At 41.7% G+C, this 23,605-nt stretch overlaps 1 protein-coding gene across 8 annotated transcripts in view; it reads left to right on the top strand.

Annotated features, from left to right (window-relative positions):
• The first annotated feature begins 16,640 nt into the window (after nt 1-16,640).
• Nucleotides 16,641-23,605, top strand: part of ZNF148 (zinc finger protein 148) — a 147,837-nt gene continuing 140,872 nt past the window's right edge. For 3 of the 8 annotated variants that reach the window (XM_055568476.1, XM_055568475.1, XM_055568481.1), the window contains exon 1: nt 16,645-16,885. The gene's annotated coding sequence lies outside the window, so the exon portion shown is untranslated. Of the gene's footprint in view, nt 16,886-23,605 lie in introns of all 8 variants that reach the window. The other 5 variants (XM_055568478.1, XM_055568477.1, XM_055568483.1 and 2 more) reach the window with 4 other exon arrangements.

Genomic DNA, 23,605 nt, shown 5'->3' with positions numbered 1-23,605 from the left:
AGTCAGTAATGCCATCCAGCCATCTCATCCTCTGTCGTCCCCTTCTCCTCCTGCCCCCAATCCCTGCCAGCATCAGAGTCTTTTCCAATGAGTCAACTCTTCGCATGAGGTGGCCAAAGTACTGGAGTTTCAGCTTTAGCATCATTCCTTCCAAAGAAATCCCAGGGCTGATCTCCTTCAGAATGGACTGGTTGGATGTCCTTGCAGTCCAAGGGACTCTCAAGAGTCTTCTCCAACACCACAGTTCAAAAGCATCAATTCTTCGGAGCTCAGCCTTCTTCACAGTCCAACTCTCACATCCATACATGACCACAGGAAAAACCATAGCCTTGACTAGACAGACCTTTGTAGGCAAAGTAATGTCTCTGCTTTTCAATATGCTATCTAGGTTGGTCATAACTTTCCTAGCGTCTTTTAATTTCATGGCTGCAGTCATCATCTGCAGTGATTTTGGAGCCCCAAAAAATAAAGTCTGACACTGTTTCCACTGTTTCCCCATCTATTTCCCATGAAGTGATGGGACTGGAAGCCATGATCTTCGTTTTCTGAATGTTGAGCTTTAAGCCAACTTTTTCACTCTCCACTTTCACTTTCATCAAGAGGCTTTTTAGTTCCTCTTCACTTTCTGCCATAAGGGTGGTGTCATCTGCGTATCTGAGGTTATTGATAAATAACATTTCAACACTTTGAAATTTCTTCCAGTTTTTATAAAACCTAAAATCTGGCTTTGACTCCCTTCTTTCTTCCTGCCATCCTATCTCTATCCTTTCCTTCATATCTGTGTCAAAGTCGCTCAGTTGTTTCCAACTCTTTGCAAGTCCTTGGAATTCTCCAGGCCCGAATACTGGAGTGAGTAGTCATTTCCTTCTCCAAGAGATCTTCCCAAGCCAGGGATGGAAACCAGATCTCCTGCATTGCAGGCAGTCTTTACCAGCTGAGCCACCAGGGAAGCCCAAGAATACTGGAGTGGGTAGCCTATCCCTTCTCCAGAGGATCTTCTCAACCCAGGAATTGAACTGGGGTCTCCTGCATTGCAAGTGGATTCTTTACCACCTGATCTAAGCATCTTTTTTAAAAACATTTTTTTATTGGTGTGTAGTTGCTTTACAATGTTGTGTTATCCTCTGCTGTACAGAAAAATGAATCAACTATATGTATACATATATCCCTCCTTTTTTGGATTTCCTTCACATTTACATCACCACAGAGCACTGAGTAGAGTTCTCTGTGTTAAACACTAGGTTCTTGTTAGTTACCTATTTTATACATAGTAGTGTATATATGTCAATCTCAATCTCCTAATCCATTCTACCCCTCTGCCCACTTTGGTATCCATATGTTTGTTCTCTATTCTGTGTCTGTATTTCTGCTTTGCAGAAAAGATCATCTATGCCATTTTTCTAGATTCCACACATATGCATTAATATGATATATTTTTTTCTCTTTCTGACTTATTTCATTCTATATGACAGTCTCTAGGTCCATCCACATCTCTACAAATGACCCAATTTCATTCCTTTTAATGGCTGAGTAATACTTCATTGTGTATATGTAGCACATCTTCTGGAGAAGGCAATGGCACCCCACTCCAGTACTCTTGCCTGGAAAATCCCATGGATGGAGGAGCCTGGTAGGCTGCAGTCCATGGGGTCACTAAGAGTCGGACACAACTGAATGACTTCACTTTCACTTTTCACTTGCATGCATTGGAGAAGGAAATGGCAACCCACTCCAGTGTTCTTGCCTGGAGAATCCCAGGGACAGAGGAGCCTGGTGGGCTGCCGTCTGTGGGGTCACACAGAGTTGGACATGACTGAAGCGACTTACCAGCAGCAGCAGCAGCACATCTTCTTTATCTATTCCTCTGTTAATGGACATTTAGGTTACTTCTATATCCTGGCCATTGTAAATATTGCTGCAATGAATATTGGGTTGCATGTATGTTTTTGAATTATAGCTTTCTCTGGGTACATGCTCAGGAGTGAGATTGCTGGATCATATGGTATTTCTTTTTAAGGAACCTCCATACTGTTCTTCATGGGTCTTCCTCGGTGTCTCAGTGGTAAAGAAATACCCAGCAATCCAGGAGACTCAGGAGATGTGGGTTTAATACCTGGTTCAGGAAGATACCCTGGAGGAGGGCATGGCAACCCACTCCAGTATTCTTGCCTGGAGAATCCCATGGACAGAGGAGCCTGGAGGGCTGTGAACCATGGCACATTGCAAAGAATTGGACAGAACTAAGCCCTGGGTATTCTTTGGAAGGAATGATGCTAAAGCTGAAACTCCAGTACTTTAGCCACCTGATGTGAAGAGTTGACTCATTGGAAAAGACTCTGATGCTGGGAGGGATTGGGGGCAGGAGGAAAAGGGGACGACAGAGGATGAGATGGCTGGATGGTATCACCAACTCGATGGACGTGAGTTTGAGTGAACTCCGGGAGATGGTGAAGGACAGGGAGGCCTGGCATGCTGGGATTCATGGGGTCGCAAAGAGTCGGACATGACTGAGCAACTGAACTGAACTGAACTGAAAGCGATTTAGCACAGCACAGCATATACTGTTTTCCATAGAGGTGCTATGGAGAACAGCATTTACGTTCTCACCAACAGTGTAAGAGGGTCCTGTTTTCTCCACGCCCCCTCCAGCATTTTTTGTTTGTAGATTTTTTGATGATGGCCATTCCAACCAGTGTGAGGTGATACGTCATTGTAGTTTTGATTTGCATTTCTCTTAATAATTAGCAATGTTGAGCGTCTTTTCATACACATCTTTAAAGAACTGTCTGGGGTAGATGTCTCGACTACTTCCATTCTTACTCTTCAAGCCATCAGAGTCTGGCCTTTGCTAAGCCAGCTCTCTAAAATAACAAATGGCTTCCCAGGAGATTGCCAAATCTCCCGGACCCTTGATCACGCTACAGCATTTAATACCGCTGACACATCTTCCGTAGGAGGCAGTTTCAGAAATGGATCCCAGGGACCTCCACCTCCTGGTATTCACTCCCTCTCATGATCCTCTCCCCTTGTGTGTGGGCTGAGTTGGTACCTTTCTTCTAAATAACAGAATAAGACAAATGTGAGATGCGATGACATGGCACTTCTGAGATTAAGTTATAAGAGAGTTGCTTGCACTTTTCCTCAGTCTTCTTGCATGTTTGTTCTGTTGATGCAAGCTCCCAAGTTGTGAGGTACCCTATGGCGAGACCCACATGAGAAGGATCCAAGGCCCTCATCCTAACAGATCTTAGGAAATAGAATCCTGCCAAAAATTGGCCAGTTTTAACAGTTTTGAAGAGGATTCCTTCTCAGTCAACCCTACCAAAGAGACCACAGCCTTGGCTAATAACTTGACTGCAGTCTGGTAAGATAACATAACAAGAGGCCCCAGCTAAGCAGTGCACAGATTCCTGACCCATAGGAGGAGTAAGATAATAAATGTGCCTTATTTTAAGCCAGTACATTTTGGTGTAATTGTTATACACACATGTGTGCTTAGTTGGTCCAATTCTTTGTGACCCCATGGACTGTAGTCTGCCAGGCAACTCTGTCCATGTGATTTTCCAGCCAAGAATACTGGAGTCGGTTGCCATTTCCTTCTCCAGGGAATCTTTCCCACCCAGGGATTGAACCTGCATCTCCTGATCCTCCTGCATTGCAGGCAGATTCTTTACCTGCTGAGCCATTGCAGAAGCCCATTTATATATTTATACAAAACAATAAATGCTATCAGGGAGAAATTGAGGAGGCAGAGCAATGAATATCATGGACAGTATACTGTAGTATTAAATGGAATGGTCAGATTAGACCTCATGAAGGAAGAGACTGTTGAAGGAAGCAAGAACTGTGCTAAATGAATGCATATTTGGGGGAAGAGGATTTCAGGAAGAGGGACTGCTGGTTCAGAGGCCTTGGCCAGAAACTTAACTGGAGGATTTGAGGAACAGCCAGGTGGTCAATGTGGCTAGAACAGAGAGAACCATGGGGAAATTATTAGAGATGAGGTCAAGGAGGTACCTAAGTCCAGATCATGTGCAGTTTTACTGGCTATTGTAAGGATTTTGAGTTTTACTCTGAGTATAATAGGGAACCATAGGAGGGTTTAGAGTGGAGAAATCATACAATCACTCTGATTAGAAAGTTTAAAATAGGTTGTAGGGAAATCATTCCTCTTCTTTTTATCTCTCAGCGCCACCCCCCCCCCCCAGTTTTTTCTCACTAAGCCCTTTTTACCTCTTAAATATATGTTGAACCCATCTGTTTAATTTCTGTTGTCGTTACCTGTGTCAAACCAACAACTTCCTTTATTCAATCAATCAACTAATACTTCTTGATAAGCCTTATGTTCCAGGAACTATTCCTTATTCTCTGGGCTTGGGACACAGCAGTGAAAAAACAGCCTGTGTGGAGCTTACATTTCTCCCTTAGATTTATAGCTTTTAAAAACATGCCATCCCTCAAATTGTTTTATGTATATATTTGGTTATGTGGGCATTGTATCACCTCTCCTCACCGATGTATAAATCTTGTGAGATCAGAGACAGTTTCTGTTTTGTTCACCAGCTATATTCTCAGTGCTTATAACAGCACCTTTCACATAGGATGTGCTCAATAAATACTAGTCAAATGAATGAACAGACTACTGTAATAGCCTCTTAACTGGTCTATTTTCAGAGGCTTTTAAACTTTCTTTGAACTTGACTCACAGGAGAAAAAATATTTTACAGTATAATCCAGTGAAGAGCCACACGCATGCACACATGAACATAATATAGTTAAAAGTATCATTAGTGTGAAGCTGTCTGATATTATTTATTCTCTTCTATTACATTTCATTGAAGAAACCCTGCCAGTTACAACTTTAAATTTGATTTCAGAATCCTCTAATGGAATTTAATCAGAAATTTCATGAACACTTCCCTAATGCGTTGTCCACAACTAGAGTGTTCTTTCTGACTTCAAAAGTCTTGTCCTGATACATCACTGTATAAAATTTTTCAAAGGCAATCTCTGGGTCTCAGGCAGTTTCTCCCAAATGTCCATCTTTTATGGTTGTTCATGTACCGGTGATAATACATTTTAAAGTTTGTGTGAATTAAATCACTTTTGTTGCTCAGTCCCATCTTGAGCAATAATGTAAGAGAATATGTTGGATACTTGCATTATGTATTTTCTAACGCATATAAAATCCATTAGCTACCAAAAAAAAGAAAGAAAGAAACACACATTGGTTTGCACACCATCTAAAATCTTGGTCACCACTCGGCCACATTTTTGGGAAACCTGCTCTCAGGATAAAGGTCAGATAACACAAGGTAGCCCACGAGGCACTCTGGAGTTGGCTGGTGCTTTCCGCTGCAGTCTCTCAGTCTTTTTTTTTTTTTTTTTTTACCACTTTCTGCACTCATTCATTCTGAATGACTGGCAGTTCCAGTGAAGACACCGAGCTCTGTCTGTGCACAGAACTCTCCCTGGCTCTGGGACTCTGTACTTGCCATCTCCTTTCTCTGTCCAGGACTCCATCAGAACCCCAGCCCACCACCTTTCAGGTCTCTGCTTTCGTCTTATATTGGGAAGGGAGAGCTGCGGGCCTAGGGTTGAGCCATGTCCCCTCCCCCGGGAGCCTGGCTTGTCCGTCCCATAGCGTATCATCCTCTAGTGAAGCGGCTTCCTTACGTGTTTGACTTCAGCTAAATGAAGACTGTAAACTCCTTTTCAAGGGCTGGGGGAAGAATATTTTACTTACCATTGTATTTCTAGTATTTACTATAGTACCAAATATTCAGGAATGATCTAGTTGATGAATAAAAGAACAAATGTATGTATTTTTCAAGGACATGAATAGCAGTAACATTCAGCACATCGCCTGATACTGCTAGGCATTCAAAAAATATTGCTGAATGAAAGAAGTAAATGCTGCTCCTCACCCTAGTGATATTACATTAAAAAAATTATTTGAGAAATGGTCTCCGATTCAAATGGCGTGGCACTCTGTGACATTATTCTCTACTGTCTGCCCAGGAAGAGGTCAGAAATGAGGTCAGAACGTCTATCTGTGCCTGAAGAGACTTTTGGTCCTTCAGTAAATAGGCTTGCTGCGACAGAGGGCAGACTGTCAGGAAATCTGCAGTATAGTGTGCTTTTCTCAGTGCAAAGTAGCTATAGGTAAATAGGAAACTTTAAAAAAATTTATTTGTTTATTTGGCTGCTCTGGGTCTTAGTTGTGGCATGCAGGATCTTTAGTTGCAGTGTTTGGGATCTAGTTTCCTGACCAGGGATTGAACCCAGGCTCTCTGCAGTGGGAGTGCAGAATCTTAGCCACTGGACTGCCAGGGAAGTCCCAATATTAAACTTTTGAGTTAATATTAGAATCCATACTTCATGTAGGTTTTCAGTGCATTTAATGTTATCTTACTATATATCCAAATTTTAATGCCAGTATTCTCCTTTCCTGAGATTCCAGAGTACGACCTATGCAGTTTTTAAAACACCTTTTGTTTTGTATTGGGGTATAGCTGATTAACGCTGTTGTGATAGTTTCAGGTGAAGAGCAAGTTTTCAGTGAAGTTTCAGTTTCAGTGCATCTGCATGTATCCATTCTCCCCCAAACTCCCCTCCCTTCCAGGCTGCCACATAACACTGAGCAGGGTTCCCCTTCATACAAAGTCGTGAAAGTCCTTTTCACAGCACTTTTTAAGACTGATGGTACCAATGTTTCTTCCAACAATGTGTGCCAAAGGGTATAGAGTAAAGGTTTCACAATAACTAAATTGTACTCCAGGACTTTTATTTTTCTCTTTTGTAATACCTCTACTCTCTGGCATCTTGAGGAATGCAATATTTGATATAAGTGGCGTTTCTAAACATTGATATTTACTCTTGTAAATACCAAAATATTAAAAAAAAAAAACCAACGAAAAAACAATGGGAACTTTCCAAAAGTATTGCACACTTCTCTGGCTTTGTCTGAAATATTAATGGTTCTTTGTTGATTTGAGGCTCTACCTACAGATATCAGTTATTTGGATTCATGTCTCTCTGTGTTAGAGCTCAGTGGAGCGCACATGGAGACTCACATGCTGTGGGGCCTGAGGCTAACTGTGTGATCACTTCAGTGGTGACAGCCTCAACTCTAGCACTCCATTCTTGTGCATCTTGACCCTTCACCTGTGTCTCCCCCTGAATCCCTCCAAACTATAGCTATCTTATAGCTGATGAACTTCAGTGCAATCCAGGACCTCTTTTATCTCTTTTGCTGAGTCTTGCATATGTGCTTTTCGTAAATGTTTATCCCAGGTAGGAAGATGGTCATTTTGGAGGAACTCCTTCATTGTGTTGATCTTTACAATTGTTTGTGTGAATGCTTAGTCATTCAGTTGTGTCCGACTCTTTGAGACCCCATAGACTATGACCTGCCAGGCTCCTCTGTCCATGGGATTCTCCAGGCAAGAATACTGGAGCGGGTTGCTATTTCCACCTCCAGGGAATCTTCCTGACCCAGGGACTGAACCTGTGTCTCCTGCATTGCAGGCAGATTCTTTACTCACTGAATCATCAGGGAGGCCCTCACAATTGTTTCTGTTCAGTTCAGTAGCTCAGTCGTGTCTGACTCTTTGCAACCCCATGGACTGCGGTACCCCAGGCTTCCCTGTCCATCGCCATCTCCCGGAGATTACTAAAACTCATGTCAATTGAGTGGGTGATACCATCCAACCAACTTCATCCTTTGTCATCTCCTTCTCCTCCTGCCTTCAATCTTTCCCAGCATCAGGGTCTTTTCCAGTGAGTCAGTTCTTCACATCAGGTGACCAAAGTATTGGAGTTTCAGCTTCAGCATCAGTCCTTCCAATGAATATTCAGGACTGATCTCCTTTAGGATGGACTGCTTGGATCTCCTTGCAGTCCAAGGGACTCTTAAGAGTCTTCTCCAATACCACAGTTCAAAAGCATCAGTTCTTCATGGCTCAGCTTTATTTATAGTCCAACTCTCACATCCATACATGACCACTGGAAAAACAATAGCTTTGACTAGAGGGACCTTTGTAGGCAAAGTAATGTCTCTGCTTTTTAATATGCTGTCTAGGTTGGTCATAACTTTTCTTCCAAGGAGCAAGCATCTTTTAATTTCATGGCTGCAGTCACCATCTACGGTGAATTTGGAGCCCCAAAAAACAATTGTTTAGCAACAGGGTATTTTTAAGATTCTCTGGTAAGGCTGGAATTCTGATGTGCTTTTAAAATTTAAATTATAAAAGATAGTAAAAACAAGAAAAAAAATCATCTCCATGTTATATCACACTATCTGGCAATAAGTAAAGTATGAAATCTTTGAAAGCTCTAGAATGATAAAAATTTCAAATTGCCATTCTTTCTATTTTATAGAAATCCACAGCTTTAATACATATAACAGTAGTTAACTTTTCTTCATTCTGCTTAAACTTTGGGAAAGGAGAGGTAGGAGCTTGATTCATTTGTACTTGCTGAGTAGAAAATAGCAAGGATCTTTACAATTTCATTAGCCTTATAAATAAAATTATTCAGGCAAAGATTATGCTCAGAAATAAATTCTTTAAATAATGTTGTGCTTAGTTGCTCAGTCATGTCTGACTCTTTGTGACTCTATGGACTGTAGCCCACCAGGCTCCTCTGTCCATGGGAATTCTCCAGGCAAGAATACTGGAGTGGGTTGCCACGCCCTCCTCCAGGGGATCTTCCCAACCCAGGGATAGAACCCAGGTCTCCTGCATTGCAAGCAGATTCTTTATCACTGAGCCACCACTGTCTAAGCCATCAGAGAAGCCCTTGAATAATGTTATGTATTTTTTTTTTCCCTGCAGCTTAATTGCTTATTTTTCCTGGCTCCATCTATCATATACTGTCTTTATTCCCTAATCTAAACATTTTCTAAGATATTTTCCCATTCAAATCACTTTTTTTGTACTTGAATAGTTCTTATCTTTTCTCTTGCCTTAGTCCACTTCCAAGAACTGACTTTTTGCCCTTATCATATTTTATTTTTAGGCAATTTGGTTCAGCACCATCTTTAAATCCTTTTAAATAGTAAGAATAACAACAGCAAGATACTGGGAAAGATTGAGGGCAGGAGGAGAAGGGGATGACAGAGGGTAAGATGGCTGGATGGCATCACTGACACAATGGACATGAGTTTGAGTGAACTCCCAGAGTTGGTGATGGACAGGGAGGCCTGGTGTGCTGCAGTTCATGGGGTCGCAAAGAGTCGGACACGACTGAGCGAGTGAACTGAACAACAATATCTACAACACAAAGAACATTTAACTATGTGCCAAAAACTGTTTTAAACATTTTAATGTATTACCATTTCATGTTCTTAACAACTGCAAGAAGAAGTTACTATTATTAGCCTCATTTTCTGGATGGGGTACTTGATAACACAGAGAAGTAGCTAAAGTCGCAAACCTAGTAAGTGGTAGTGATAGGATTTAAACCGAGAAGGATTTAGTTTAACCACAAGGCTAATCTCTAGGTCCTGATAATATTTTATCCTATAATGTTGCTTTATTTAATTTTTCCTTTCCCCGGATATCATCCTGGCCCAAGGCGTTATTTTCATTCATTGCTGTGTTCTTGATGTTTACTCAGGTCTTCCCTGGATCCCTCCCAACTATAGTTATCTCACAGCTAATGAACTTTAGTGCAACCCAGTACCTCTCTCAGAGGCTACTGAGAGGTGGAGGGTTACTTGCCTTCCTAAACTAAAAAATGTATTGTCTAAACTCAATATCCTAAGCAGGAAAGAATAGGCCATTCATTAGTTGTAGCTTTATTTATTAAATAGCTTTATTTCCCTGGTGGCTCAGATGGTAAAGAATCTGCCTGTAATGTAGGAGACCTGGTTTTTATCCCTGGGTTGGGAAGATCCTCTGGAGAAGGGAATGACTACCCACTCCAGTATTCTTTCCTGAAGAATTCCATGGACAGAGGAGGCTTCCAGGCTATAGTCCATGGAGTCAAAAAGAATCAGACACGACTGAGGGACTAACACTTTCCCTTTTCACCCGGAACAACACATATTTATGTGTACAATTTGATGATTTGGACACATGCAAACCCTGGTGATGCTATCCCTACTGTCAAGGTCAGAGATACCCAAAACCTCCCAGAGTTTCCTTCTGGGTATGTTTTTCTCTCTCTACCCCTCTCCCTCTCTCTCTCTTTGGTGGTGAGAACACTTAACATGAGATTTGTCAGGAAAGCAATTTTTTAAAAGATTATTTTTAATGGGGACAATTTTTTAAAAAGTCTGTATTGAATTAGTTACAATATTGCTTCTGTTTCATATTTTGGCTTTTTGGTCAGGAGACATGTGGGAGCTTAGGTCCTTGCCCAGAGATTGAACACATACCCTCTGCGTTGAAAGGTGAAGTCTTAACCATTGGACCACCAGGGAAGTCCAGGGAAAATAATACTGTATTGGTAACTATAGGCACTATATTGTACAGCAGATATCTAGAACTTATTTATCTTGCATTACTGAAACTTTATGCCCATTGAATAATGATATTCCATTTCCCCTGTGCCCCTTGTCCCCAGCCTTCAGTAAGCACTATTGTAGTCTCTGCTGCTATGAGTTTGACTATTTTGGATACTTCATACAAGTGGGATCATGCAGTGTTTGTCTTTCTCTGTTGGCTTATTTCACTTGGCACACTTTTCTCCAGGTTCATCCATGCTGTTACAAATGGCAGGATTTCTTTCCTTTTAAAAGCTGGATAAGATTCCATTTTATGTATACACCACATATTCTTCTATCTGTACATCTGTTGATGGACACTGGAGTTGCTTCCATGTTTTGGTCATGAGTTTTAGAACATATCAATGATCAGTAAGTTTCCTTCAAATCTGAAGCAGGAACTGAGGGAAAAGTGTCCTGTGAAAAGATGGCCCTTGAGAACAGGAGAAGCCATGCTTTTCTGGATTGAGTGGGACGGACAAGATATAGTGGAGCAGGCTCTTGTGATCCAATCGCTGACAGGGTTATGAATTTAGAATTTTGCACACACAAAAAAAGCCAAGTTTCTGCTTATGGTAGGAGCAGCCTTTATAAATGGCTCATGCTGCAGGCAACACATGAGTAGAGAAGGTAGTACTTCCACATCCTCCTGAGCCTGAGAAGTCCAGGAAGCTTGGAAGATGGTCAATACAGGAGGTTCTGAAGACCTGGTGAAGTCTTTGGGGACAAGAGATGGAAGTACATTCCTCTTCTAAAGAAGCCAGAGAACCAGAAGGTTGTAGGCCGAATCTGACCCACAGACACATTTTGTTTAATATGCTTTCCTGTTTTAAAGAACTTTAAATGTTATTTGCCAACATTAATAAATTTTGGGGAGAGTTCACCCCAAAATTCAGATTCCTGAGTTCTCTTGACTTCTTGCTCTTTACATTCTCACTTGGAAATAATCAGCTGGAAATGAGTAGTGATGATGCCCTTTAGACTGGCTTGAACTGTCTGGCTCTTTATTGTCTCTTTTACTGTCAGTTGTCTTTATATCTGGCCTGCCTCACTTATTCATGTTATCTGCTTAGCTTGTTGGACATTAAAGTTTTCTACCTGTGAACTGCATCCTGAGCAGCTTATATGTATCACTTCCCCAGGGAAATTTCTACATCTGCTTAACAGATATTTCCTGGAGCCATCTTAAAAAGGGTGTGAAAAAAAGATATATGCTATATGTGCTTAATATTAATTTAATAATTTATCCACAAGAGTTGTGCTTCTCTGCAGTGATACATAAGATATATAAGATTCCACTGTATGTATACACCACATATTCTTTTATCTGTTCATCTGTTGGTGGACACTTAAGGATCCTTCAACAAATGGGCTGGTGAGCTTGTTTAAAAAGGCACCACGGAAAGTAAGAGAGAGAGAGCATACATCCTACTCAGGAACCAGTTTTGTGGAGACAGTGCCCCTTTTTAAAAGGGAAAGAACCACAGTGATATTCCACTACATATGAATTAAAACAGTTAAAAAAGAGTGATAATATCAAGTGCTGATGAGGATGGGGACAAACTAGACCTCTCATACATTGTTGGTGGGAAGGTAAAAGGATAATAGCTACTCTAGGAAATAGTTTGGCAGTTTCTTAAAAAAATTAAATATGCACTTACCATATGACCCATCAATCATAATCTTAGGTATTTATCCTAGAGAAATGAAAATTTAAGTACACACAAAAACGTGTACACAGGTTTTCACAGCAGTTTTACTTATAATAGCAAAAGGGTTGGAAACAACCCAAATGTACCTCACCTAGGGAATGGGTGAACAGATTCTGGTACAGCCATACAATGGAATATCACTTAACAATCACAAGAAATGAATGTTTGAAACCTGTCACAACATGGATGGAACTCAAGGCCATTGCTGTTGTTTAGTCGCTCAGTAGTGTTTGACTCTTTGTGACCCCATGGACTGCAGCACATCAAGCTTCCCTTTCCTTCGCCATTTCCCAGAGCTTACTCAAACTCATGTCCATTGAGTCGGTGATGCCATCCAACCATCTCATCCTCTGTCATCCCCTTCTCCTTTCCTCAATCTTTCCCAGCATCTGGGTCTTTTCTTATGAGTTGGCTCTTTGCATCAGGTGGGCAAAGTATTGGAGCTTCAGCTTCAGCATCAGTCTTTCAAAGAATATTCAGGATTGATTTTCTCAGGATGGACTGGTTGGATCTCCTTGCAGTCCAAGGGACTCTCAAAAGTCTTCTCCAACACCACAGTTCAAAGTATCAGTTCTTCAGGGCTCAGCCTTCATGGTCCAACTCTCATATCCATACATGACTACTGGAAAAGGGCATTATGTTAGATAAAAACATCAAAAGGTTACATGCGATATGATTCTGTTTATATAACATTATTGAAATGACAAAACTATAGAGATGAAAAACAGATTGGTGGTTACTAGGAACCAGGGATAGGTCCGGGGAGTTAGAAGGGGAGGTAAATTTGTGAATACAAGAATGTAGCATGAGGGAGGTTTTTTGTGATAATGGAGCAGTTTCATATCCTGGTTGTAGAGGGTACACAGATGACATATGGAATAAAATTGTACATGCTGTTGCTGCTGACAGGTGCTCAGTTGTGTCTGACTCTTTGCAACCCCATGGACTGTAGCCTGCCAGGCTCCTCTGCCCATAGAATTTTTTCCAGGCAAGAATACTGGAATGGGTTGCCATTTCCTACTCCAGGGGATGTTCCTGACCCAGAGATTGAACCTGCATCTCTTATGTCTCCTGCATTGGCCGGCAGATTCTTTACCACCAGTGGCACCAATTCTTCAATCCAGGCTTCAGCAATACATGAACCGTGAACTTCCAGATGTTCAAGCTGGTTTTAGAAAAGGCAGAGGAACCAGAGATCAAATTGCCAACATCCACTGGATCATCGAAAAAGCAAGAGAGTTCCAGAAAAACATCTATTTCTGCTTTATTGACTATGCCAAAGCCTTTGACTGTGTGGATCACAATAAACTGTGGAAAATTCTGAAAGAGATGGGAATACCAGACCACCTGATCTGCCTCTTGAGAAACCTATATGCAGGTCAGGAAGCAACAGTTAGAACTGGACATGGAACAACAGACTGGTTCCAAATAGGAAAAGGAGTACGTCAAGGCTGTATATTGTCACCCTGCTTATTTAACTTCTATGCAGAGTACATCATGAGAAACGCTGGGCTGGAAGAAGTACAAGCTGGAATCAAGATTGCTGGGAGAAATACCAATAAACTCATATATGCAGATGACACTACCCTTATGGCAGGAAGTGAAGAAGAACTAAAGAGCCTCTTGAGAAAAGTGGAAGAGGAGAGTGAAAAAGTTGGCTTTAAGTTCAACATCCAGAAAACTAACATCATGGCATCCAGTCCCATTGCTTCATGGCAAATAGATGGCAAAACAGTGGAAACAGTGGCTGACTTTATTTTTCTGGGCTCCAAAATCACTGCAGATGGTGATTGCAGCCATGAAATTAAAAGACACTTACTCCTTGGAAGGAAAGTTATGACCAACCAAGGCAGCATATTAAAAAGCAGAGACATTACTTTGCCAACAAAGGTCCATCTAGTCAAGGCTATGGTTTTTCCAGCGGTCATGTATGGATGTGAGAGTTGGACTACAGAGAAGGCTGAGCCCTGAAGAATTGACGCTTTTGAACTGTGGTATTGGAGAAGAATCTTGAGAGTCCCTTGGACAGCAAGGAGATACAACCAGTCCATCCTAAAGGAGATTAGTCCTGGGTGTTCATTGGAAGGACTGATGTTGAGGCTGAAACACCAATATTTTGGCCACCTTATGCGAAGAGCTGACTCATTGGGAAAGACCCTGATGCTGGGAAAGATTGAGGGCAGGAGGAGAAGGGGACGACAGAGGATGAGATGGTTGGATGGCATCACCGACTCAATGGACATGAGTTTGGGTGGACTCTGGGAGTTGGTGATGGATAGGGAGGCCTGGCGTGCTGTGGTCCATGGGGTCACAAAGAGTCAGACATGACTGAGCAACTGAAGTGAATGGAGTGCCACCTGGGAAGCCCAAAATTGTGCAATACACACACACACAAATGTTTTTTAAAAAATGGTAAGAAATAAGTTCTATAGTCTACTATAAAATATTGTACCATTGTCAATTACCTGGTGTTGATATATTTCTAAAACTCTGTTGCCATTGGGGGAAGATGAGTGAAGGGTAAATGGGACTCCTTATACTATTTTTGCAATTTCTTGTGAGTCTTTACTTATTAATTTTTTTTTTAAAGGAAAGTTTTCGGCTGAATGCCTAGGATTGGTACTGGGGAAGTGAGCAAGAGGAGCATGAAGAAGGCAAACTGGGGCTCTGAGAAATATTACCAGAAGGTTAACCTACCAAAGGCTTAAACTTGCTCCGTGTCATCACTTCTGCTGTCACTACCCCTTTATGCTCTTTATTCTGCCCATGTTAGACAGTTATTCCTCTATTATTTCTTAGTTATGGTACTGAGTAGAGAACTAGGTCTATTCCTGATGATAGGCCAATCAATCTTAGCCTACTGGGTGTAATCTCCAGGCCTTTAATTCTTTTTAGTTATTAGTTTTCCTATTACCTAATATTCAGAGTCTGCCTCTTTGCTGCCAGAGGTGTTTTTTTTTAACATCCGAATTTGATGCCATTGCAGATGCTAGAAGTTGCCAGAAGGCTGTCCTCCAGATAACTGTCCCTTGCTCTAGCTTGTATCAATGTTTTGTTGCAATTAGCGTTCAGAATATGCACTGTCATCTTATTAAAATTTATATTTTTTAATGAAGAAAGCACAGGAAGAGTTGACTGTGGAGCTGTGGTTTACCCTTGCTTTTTCTTAGTTACCTGTGTCTAAATTAAGCTGAACGTCTGGGCTTCTGCTATTTCTAAACAGGCATCAGGATTTACTAAGGTTAATGCCTGGGGGAACATTAACCTGCAGACACTAATCTAATTCGGTGCCATCACAAGTGCATAAGGCAGGAGTTTGGAGTTTTGCCAAAAAGCACTATTCGAATGAAGATTCATTTGGCAAGGGGTGAGAAGGTGGGTGTGGAGAAGGGAAGAAGAACTCCAGAAATGATTATATAGATATTTTAATGATTTCCCTTTCCCTCTCCTCTCAGGGGTTATGTTTAAGTATTGCAGAGAGACGCTAAATAAATCTTCAGACTATTATGAAGAAATCTTAATGAAGGTGTTTCATCCCATGATACCTTTCTGATCTCACAATCAACATTCACTGAGCATCTATTTTACATGGCTGACCTTGTGCTAGGGTGTGGACACAAAGATGAGTAATTGTAAGCCACTGCATTATGCCCGACACCTCACAGCGCCCAATAAATGTTAGTTGAATAAAGGCACCATTAAGGAGGTCACAGTTTGGCTAAGGTCACTTAAAGGTCCTCCAAGTCTTGAGACATTAACTGTGCAATTCTAGCTCTACATAGACCATTACCAAGTTTTTGCCGTACAGAGACGTTTTGGGCCCGAAGTTAAGTGAAAGGGAAACACCATGTAAGATCTTGCCCAACAGGGTCCAGGGCTAGGTCTCTTGATCCTTTCCTATGCTCACACCTTGCATATGTTTGCAGATGCTAAAGGGGTTTTCTAGATTCAAGGGCGCAGGGCTACCGCCTGTGGGACAGGTAGCATTTGGCATGGTAGTGACTGGGGGTCACAGCGGAGAGGGCTGGGGAAGACAGGAGAAACGAAAAAGCCCCCAAACTCTGATAGATAAACCTTTCACCTAGGTCCCCACCCGACCCTTCCTTTGCCCTGGGCCTGAAATGCACCTGACCACTGAGTCCTCCACGTCTCAGGGAGTTAGGCACTGATTTATACTGAAGCCGGACCCCCATCTCAAAGACATTTCCTCAGTTCTGATCTTTTTCAAATTGCTTTCCTTCCGGGTCCAGCCCGAAGGGACCCTGCGGCTCAGGGCCAGCTTCCCGGACCACGCCGGTCTAGTGACACGCAGGCGCCGGAATCGAAGCCACGCTGGGTCTCCTCAGCCTGGTCCCCGGCCCAAGGAGGGCGGGCGCCGCGGAGCGTTTCCCATGTGCGGGGCTTCCCACAATGCACCGCGCCGGCAGTGGCGGCGACCGCGGCGGCGCTCTAGACGCGGCATGTCTGCGTCTCTACTGCTCTGGGAGGAGGAAGAGAAGGAGGAAGAGGAGGAGGAGGAGGGGGAGGAAGAGGAGAAAGGCGCAGGGGTGGGAGCTGTTGCCGAAGCTGCCACAGCAAAAGTTCTCCCCCCTCCCCCCTTCCCCTCCTCTCAAGGCCCCTAGAAAGGTTGAAGCTGCCGCCGCCTGCAGTCGGTGACCGCGCGACTCGGCGCCCGCCCGCGGTAAAGCGCTCGGCCTGGCAGGCCCGGGCCCGGGGGAGGGCGAGGGAGGGGGAGGGGGCGGCGCGCGGGGGGAGCGCGCGGCGGTAACGGCCTGACCCGGGGGGGAGCGAGCCGTGGCGAGGCTGGGGGTGGCCCCGGGACCGGCCAAGGCCGAGGGAAACGCAGGAGCAGGTTGGGGGACGGGAGGAAGCAGGGCGCGGATGGTGGGTTGGGGGGTTGAGAAAGGATAATGACGGGGGTGGTTGAAGCGAGAAGGCAGCCTCCGAGGCCTGGAGCGGGTGTCAGAGGTAGGGAAGGAGGTGGGATGGTGGCACGGGGTGGCCCGAGGGTGCTGGATGTGGGTGTGAAAAGCCGAGGGAGACACCAGGTCTCTTGTCTGCCGTGCCTGGTGCAGTGCTTTATGCACCGCAGGCCTCAGTCACTGTTGCTGCCTGAATGTGTTCTTTGGGAGAAGGGAAGGGCAGGGGTTGGAGAAAAGGGAATCCTTGCAGGAAACGTAGTGGTAGCGTGCACTAGGAGAGAGGCCGGAGGGGAAGATGCCAGGTAGGTGGAGGAATGCAGGGGGCGGCTGTGGAGGAGTCTTGAGGATTCCGGGGGGTGTTCATTGTGTAGATACATTAGGTATTTCGTTGTGGAAAGAACTCAAGCGTTTCTAAGGAAAGGAAAGACGGGATATGAGGAGTTTCCCTGAATAGAAAGGGTAGGTTTGAAGCAAGAGGGAGTGTTTAATACCAGAGAATATGAAGAGAATGCATGATAGAATAGACAGATGTAGCAGAATTAGTCAATGTTGGTCCAAAGACTAAAGAGTTATTCCAGATGGGCCAGGATGGCCTAGTTCCGAACCTGTTTGGGCTCTTCTGTAAGATGACATCTGGTAAGTGTGGGTACTGACAGTGGTTGGGGGTCACTGAGAATGAGAGTGTAGTAGTTTGGTCTGAGACGCTTTAGAACTGCACCAGTGAGTCTGAGAATCTCTGAAGCAGACCTTAAGAAGACGCCCGGCCTACAGGCATTCGCTAGGCCACAGGGTTTAGATTTTAGCAATTTTGAAATATTATCACTTACCAGTGGCTGGGTGAACTGAACACTACTGGCAGATGCTGGAATGGAAATTACTTGACTTGGCGGTTTTCTTCTTCACTGCCCAGCTTATCTGGTCCAAGAGAACTGTTGCCGTGTTATTCAGCTTGGGTTGCAGTACACAGGGTTATAATTAATGGTGGGGAGAGTCCATGCATGGTGGCCCTTCTTTGGAGGCCCCATTTGTAGCTCAGATTAGTCTGATTGACAGGACTGGTTCCATAACCCTGGTTATTGGTTCCTCTCTGCTGGTTGGAGATCTTCTCCACTCATGGTTCCTGAATATATACCTTCACTAAGGCATGGTGGTATTGAAGAAAATGCATCAGCCTACAAAGTGTGCAGCTGCAGAAGGGAGGATGAGGATATCTGTTTTGGTCTTAAGAAGTTGCAAGGAGGTCAGAACTGGCTGTTTTGAAGTCTAGGGGAACCTGAAGAGACTGGGTGATTCTAGAGCCAGGTTGGAGGGAATATTAGCATTTCCCTATCAGGAAATGTACCCAGGCTATTGGGTTTGCTGAGCTCACACCAGACTGGATTTATTTCCAAGAGGGAACCCTGGGCTAAAACCATACCCTTAAGATTTATCTGAAAATTATTCACGTTTTATATTATTAAAGACTATATACACATTGCATTGTAATATTAATTAAACTGAGGAGAGAGTAGTATGAAAAATCCTTTTATGGATATAGAGGGTAGAGGAATTAAAGGGGAAGATAGAAATTTAGGGGAGTGATGGGAAAATTCAGTCATTCGTTCTTTTAGGAAATAACTCTAAAGGAGGATACAGTTTAACATTTGAGTAGAGAGGGGCTTTTATAAAAAATTTTTTATAGAAATAATTCAGGATTATTTTTAAAAGATTTGAAAAACTTTCTATGTCAGTACGTTTATAGAGTTATTCGTTCTTTTTAAGAGTTTCAATATATTACATAGTAGGTTGTACCCATTTTTATTGTCATCATAGTATGAGAAGATCTGTTTCCTTTCCCCTTACTGGCACTATATATTATCAGTTCTTTTAGTTTTTATAAGTTTAATGGATTTAAATAAAGTATATCATTGTTTTCTCTCCATTAAATTATATAAAGTAATACATGTACGTAATTTTAAAAATTGTCCTGAGGGAGCTTATAATGAAAAGCAGTAACTCCTGTCTCACCTGTCCATTACAGCCCCACTTTCCAGAGACTGCTTCTAAGCATTTTTTGTAGTTCTTAACCATGCTTTTCTCTAGGTCTCCAGGTAATACGTATGTATTCTTATTTCTTGACTGATCAAAGTGACATTAAAAAGGAGTCATGAGACTTCTTATTCTTACTATGAGTGGAAAGGATTTGTCATTGCCATTATCCTCTTTTTCCTCCTCCTTTTCAAACTTTGATAATTATTATTATAGCTTTTTAATTTGATGTCATATATTTAATATTCTTAAAGGAAAAAAACATTTAAAATTAGACTGGAAAAACTGGGTGAGATGAGTAAGGGAAGTTAGATTGGTGGACCTTTAGGAAAGACTAGGTTGTAGGAAACAGCATCTTTGCAGCCTAAGTGTTGCTGCTTAGAGATGAGGGGGAGTTGCTTGGCAGTGATAGTTGTTCTTCTTAAAAGTAGTTACCAGGTCAACAGTGCAGAATTCTTTGACAGGCTTCTGGACAGTTTTAGTGTGGGGAATCTGGGAATGGATTAAAACGATCTTTGATTATTCTTTCCAGGCTTTGGTGGTGTTCTTATGTTTTTTAGGAAAGAATGGGTCAGTGTGATTATGTGTTTCTTTCTGGCCTGGGGGATGGGGAAATTGGTAAGAGGGAGAGGAGGATGAGGGACAGGTTATGGTGGAGATGGTGATAATTTTGTGGGAGACTGAAGAAAAGGTAAAGAAGTCTCAAGACATTTGGATATAGTTGGCTCTGAAGGAGATTTAAAGTACGTTGGTGAGACAGATTTGTGACAGTCATTAAGGAAATTAGCATATTTAAGTCACTGATATGTTGGAAATATGGTGGGAAAGAGCATGCTGCTCATATATTGTAGATTCTTGAAATGTTGGTTTTTGAAATTTGGTATGAGGTTCAACATTCCCGAGTCAGGGTGACAGATATTGGGAGTATAGAAAGGTCTTGCTCCCATTTTTAAGAGTCTTGTTTTAAGTAACCCTAGCTCTTGAGACTCCTCCTTACCTGTTGAATAAAAACAACATTCACATGTTGATTCTATAGTGCTAAATCTTATATTTGTTTATGGTAATTTTTTCTGTTTGTTTTGCAAATAGTAGCTAGATTGTAACCTGCTCTAGAGCTGACACTTTCTTTAATTTCTGGGAAAATTCACAACAGCTTGATTCTTAAGTGCTTAATAAATACTTGTTGAATGACTGATAGAAAGTAGGATTCACCTTACTGTTAGTAGTGGGACTGTGAAATTGCTGAGCACTGTGAGTATTACAGACAGAATTGTGTGTGTGTGTGTGTGTGTGTGAGAGAGAGAGAGTGTGTATTGGAGGTAGTGAAGAACAAAGGGCTATCTGACTGGGGAAGGCCTTTAGATTTAAGGGAAGACAACAGAATGGATTAGACTGGAACTGTAATAGTCCTGCAGAAACATCTAATGGGTGGGACCAAAGGTTCTCTTCTAATTTGAGGTTAGTTTAATCTGAGTAAATCTGGTTTGAAACTGGAGGCTGGTTTAATTTTGATTTTCTTACCTCAGGCCTAAATGACTACTTAGAGATCTTTAGCTGTTTTAAGAATCTATCTAATTCATTTTGAGGATTTAATAAAAAAGTGTTAGATGAAGTTTCTACCCTCAAGGAATTTATGGTATTTTTATTCTTTTAGAGGGAGAAATACAGTTGTGAAGTAATCCCATAACAGTGTAAGATTTCAGAAAACTGACTTTTTCTTTTTTTCCCCACAATTCCCTATTCTTTTCTAAAACTCTTTTTCTAAAATCCACTATTCTTTTTCCTCCCAGAATCGCCATCTCTCTTACAATTCCACATGTATCCCCAAATTCCGTGTCTTTCTTGTCACTCTCACAGTTACTCCTCCTTTCACAAATTACCCTTTCTTTCTCCAGATTTCCTGTTCTCTTCCACAGTGCTTATGCTTGTGTGGTCAGTCGTATAGCTGTGTCGGATTCTTGGAGACCCCATGGACTGTAGCCTGCCAGGCTTTTCTGTCGATGGGATTTCCCAGCAGGAATACTGGAGTGGGTTGCCATTTCCTATTCCAGGGGATCTTCCAGACCCAGGGACCAAACCTGCATCTCCAGTGGCTCCTGCATTGGCAGGCAAATTCTTTATCACTGAGCCACAGGGGAAGCCAACGTTTCTGTCCCTCACACAATTGTTTTTCTCCCACATTCCTCCCATCTCTCTCCAGCAATCCTCCATTCTGTCCCCACAACCCTCTGTTCTTTCAGAAAACTGATTTTTTAAAACAAATATCAAAAGTATACCTACAAAGGGGAATTTTTGTATTTTGGTAGTCACTTTGAGTGGTAGTGTTCAAAAGGTTTTTGGAACACCTTTTCTGATTTAATGTCTAGCACATTCTATTCAATTTACTTATTTATTGAGTACTTGTAGTGTGCTGTTGAGGGGAGGGAGTCTATAAAGATGATTAAAATATGGTCCCTATCCTGTAAGAGTTCATAAACTCTAGGATAGCAGTTACAAATAATACCGGCATAATGTTATTCTGAATGGTCTTATTGGGACAAATCTTCTTAGTTTGAAAGATTTGATTTTTAGAAATACCGAGGCTCTGTTAGTATCAGAGTGAATAAAAAATAATTTTGGTTTAGGTTTAGGTAACACAGAAATGGGGATGATTTTCTTGGTTGACTTATTAACTTTGGAATATACTTCCAAAGAGGAATTTGGAAATATTTTGAACAGTGGCAGTAGGTACTAGATGAATGTTGGTTAAGTGCATCAGATGGTTGGATAGACGGAGTGAATAAAAAATAAGTAAGTGGTAGCCTGCCAAGGTATCTATTTTAAAGAAGACCACACTGACTTTAATATGTAAATAAATTCTGGCTCTGTTTGTTAACAGTTCATTACAAGATGGTTTATGATTAAGTTCCCAAATGAGTTTTATAGACAATAATTGCTTTAGGAGTTCAGAGAATGGAGAAATGAATATTGGCTTAGGTTTGGGGAGAGGATTTACACGTCCCAAACTTTAGCTAGATATTTGAAAAGATTCCTTAGAGATCTCAGGAGAGGAACTAAACTGCTCCAAATTTCTCTTGCAGCCCTAGAATGAACCTAGAGTCTGAATCTATTTTTGTCTGAATGCTTTCTGCCTGTTTCATTTTCGCTACTCTTAATGGTTTGTTCCTTTTCAGATTCACCTTTGCTGGGTAGATTTTGAGCTCCCTTTGGAACAGCTTGTGGGGGGATGGTGTCAGTTCTCAGGTATATCTAGTAAAACTGTTAGTTTTTCTTCTTTTTTGAGCCTGTATACCCCACAAATGACTTGGTCTCTGTGAGTGAAGAGAATGAGTCAACTTGGCTCTGTTATCCTGGCATTTTCCTGAATGCTTTTCTCAGAGCTGCTTTCTGAATTACAGAATAGAATAGACAAGAAAATTGAGGGCATATATCCAGTAGACACATGTTTGTTGAATAAATGAATGAATGAGAGTGTCTGAGATAATTTATCTGAACTGTCTATACATTTTGTTTGTTTTAATTTATTCATAGCCTGGCTTTTTCTACAAGGATTTAATGAGGCTGACGGAAATATGTTCACCATAAATGAATTGAAATAATTGAAGTCTAGTTGAGGAGAAAAGGAAAGAATGTTAAGACTTATCATTATGGATGTTGGAGAACTAGGAATAAAGTGGAATATAAGCAGATGGAGAAGAAACGGTGTTATTTGATGGAAAATATGATTCTGAAAGAAAAAAGTTATTGATATGTGACAGGTTATTGTTAAAGGGAAGCAAAAGAAGATTGAAAGTAGAGGATTATTTGAAATGGCTGATTTTGAGAGGAAGATGATAAGACTTTGAAGGATAAGAGTTTTAAAAGTTTGAAATGTAGTGGAAATTATGAAGTTGATTTATAACAAGTTTCAGAAAGTAAAGGGGTGAGTATTCTTTAGTCAACAGATAATGCACATTTGTTATGTGCAAAAGCATTGTTAGATGCACTCAGGGATAAATCCTTTGGGATTTAATTCTAATAGAGGGGCTAGACTTGAGCACAGAAGACTACACAGTATGATCACAAATATATTAGGAGAAAACTACCAAATGTTACTAAAGTTAAAAGGTGGAAAAAACATTTCATTAAGGGAAAGCCTGGGATGGCATTTAGTAGCATGGAAGTGACATTTTAGCTAGTCTTTGAAGGGATGGGGATTCCAACTGGCAGAAATTAGTCGAAAGAACATTCCAACCTGAGGAATTAACAGGAGCAAAAATGTGGTGGTGAGAAGTCAAGGAGATGTGGAGAAGAGTGTGTGTTGGTTTTAGGTTTTTTTTTTTTTTTTACTATGGTCCACAGTAAGGAAAATGTTTCACATCTTCACCTAATATATGCATGTATGAATGTGTGTATGTTTAGAACACAAAGTTTCAATAACAGTAACTGTCCTTACCACGGTGGAGGCACCT

Source organism: Bubalus kerabau, chromosome 2 (genome assembly GCF_029407905.1).
Source record: "Bubalus kerabau isolate K-KA32 ecotype Philippines breed swamp buffalo chromosome 2, PCC_UOA_SB_1v2, whole genome shotgun sequence".
In the NCBI taxonomy this organism is placed as follows: Eukaryota; Metazoa; Chordata; class Mammalia; order Artiodactyla; family Bovidae; genus Bubalus; species Bubalus kerabau.
The sequence above is the reverse complement of the archived record's forward strand: the minus strand, read 5'-3'. Positions and strand labels throughout refer to the sequence as shown.